Source organism: Nematolebias whitei, chromosome 3 (assembly GCF_014905685.2).
Source record: "Nematolebias whitei isolate Nwh7 chromosome 3, NemWhi1, whole genome shotgun sequence".
NCBI classification, from domain to species: Eukaryota; Metazoa; Chordata; class Actinopteri; order Cyprinodontiformes; family Rivulidae; genus Nematolebias; species Nematolebias whitei.
Window position 1 is genome coordinate 39,977,878 of NC_056500.1, and position 2,150 is coordinate 39,980,027.

The window sequence follows — 2,150 nt, forward strand, 5'->3', positions numbered from 1 at the left end:
TTTTTTTTTTTTTTTTTTTACACATCTCTTTTTTATTATCACCCACCAGTGAAAGGAAAAAGCGGACCGTGACGTTTGTGGTCGTGTCTGTGTGGGCGATTTGTATTCCTTTGAGGAAGTCCAGGCCTTTCGTTGTATTTTAAACCTGCTTTTGTTCAGGAAGTGCTAATGGCTTTACAGATTGAGAATAACAACACCACGGTGGTTCTGTGTTCGTCCCTGCAAAGAGAATTTAGTTTCAAGTTCCCCCACAACACAAGGTCAGCAAATGTACAGGCTCAGGTTTTTAATCAGGCTCCACTGAGCTTTTCCACCAGCCACCTTGTTTTTCTCCCTCTAGATGTTTTGTCATGTGTGCTGCTGTTCAAAGACTGTGAGGAGTATATTTTTATCTCAAATGAGAATCTTCCCTCCACTTCCTCTGTTCCCTGCTGCGCACACACACTTTTTCATTTTGTAGCGGGGCTGAGTTCCCAGACAAAGACGAGCAGTAGACCATAAGATGAGGCTGTGGAGTTTAATGATGTTGATTTCGACTACAGCGGCGTTTTGTTTTGATGTCTGGTTCAAAGCGTTAACGGGTTCTGCTGAAGACAAAGTGCACGAGACACGAAGGGAAGATAAATCTGTGCAGCGTACTCGTGGGCTGTGACAAGAGACGTGAGCGGTACCGACACTTCCTGTAAGAAACCCGTCAGTTTGCGTTAATTCACGTCTGATACAAAGGAGGGAATCTGACAGCGAGAGTCAAAGCAGGCGTCCCGTCTGATCTCACAGATTTGGATTTAATGTAGCACACAGGATGCACTTTATATCAGGAGCCTGAGAAGATGGAAAAGATGCTCAAATTTCCCAGAAAGACATGTTGAAAGGCTGACATGGACAGAGCAGCGTTGTTCTAGTTTGCTCCCCTTAAAACCAGCTGGGTGTTTTGAGTAACTCTCTTCAGATCTCAGCTGAAGAAGTGTGTCACCTCCGCTGTGTGATTTCAGGCTGAGGTTAACAAACAGAACCGCACACATTCCAAACCAAGTTATAAATAAAGTGTATACGATGTACATAAATAAATCTGTTTTGCATTATGTTGTTTAATTCACTCTTAATGTACCAAGTATTGTGTGGGTTTTTTTTGTACTCTAAGTTCAGATGAAGTATAAATAAAAAAAGTTGATGCTTCAGCTGATCATTTTGTCTTTTTTTTTATATAATTCTGTAACAAAAACTTACTGACAGGTTCAAGGGTACCCCAGAGAGAACGGTCATATATAGGCATCGTTTGGTCCCAGAGTCTGCCAGGGATGAGGGGCCGAGATGGTGCAGAGGCAGGGCAGCCAGCCCGGGACCCGAAAGCCCCAGGCTCAATCCCCAGTCACAGCATACCTCGTGGTGTCTCTGGGCAGCACACCCCATCCCCAAAATGCCCCCACACACCCAGTAACTGACCACTGCATCACCTGGTGGTGGATGGGTTAAATGCAGAGACTAATTTTGCCATTGTATGGAAGCATACAGTGCTGACATTATTATTATTATTATTAATAATAAGACAAGTGATAGTGTTATCAGGTAGTTGCCAGAGCATCAAGTAGTGAGCCAAAGCTGTGAGGCGTTCAGGCGTAAAAATGTTTGAACCGATGGGTACATGGGGGCACCAGTGTTGCACTGAACTGAGTCGTCTGCCTTCTCTGGATGTTGGGAATTAAAGCCAGCAGGAGAAGTTTTGTGGGGGCTGCCATGTTGTATTTCTGGAACCAGAGTCTGTGCGTCGAGGATGTGGGGCGTTAAGGTCTGCTTGTTCTTTCAAACACACTGGTGTTATATGGACCTATTATGAAATTACTAACAAGAGACAAAAGAAACCAGACACATGCATACACTGTATAAAAAGATTTTTCCACTAACGTTAAATCTGACCAACCTTTTATTATAGTTTTCTTTTTGTTTGTTTTTTATGTCACACCAATAAACCTGTTAAGTATTGCCAAATAAAATGCCTAAACGCCTGAATAAATGTAGTCAAATTAAATTAAATGCTGTTCTTGAACCCTTGCTTGGTCACGGTCACACACTAAATTTTTGTCATAATTATTGTAACTATGTACGTACATACACATACATATATATACATGTATATATATATATATATATAT

The 2,150-nt window shown here is 42.0% G+C and overlaps 1 protein-coding gene across 1 annotated transcript in view; it reads right to left on the reverse strand.

The window, feature by feature from the left end:
* klhl5 (kelch-like family member 5) overlaps window positions 1-2,150 on the reverse strand; it is a 49,636-nt gene that overhangs the window by 5,611 nt on the left and 41,875 nt on the right. The window lies entirely within an intron of this gene.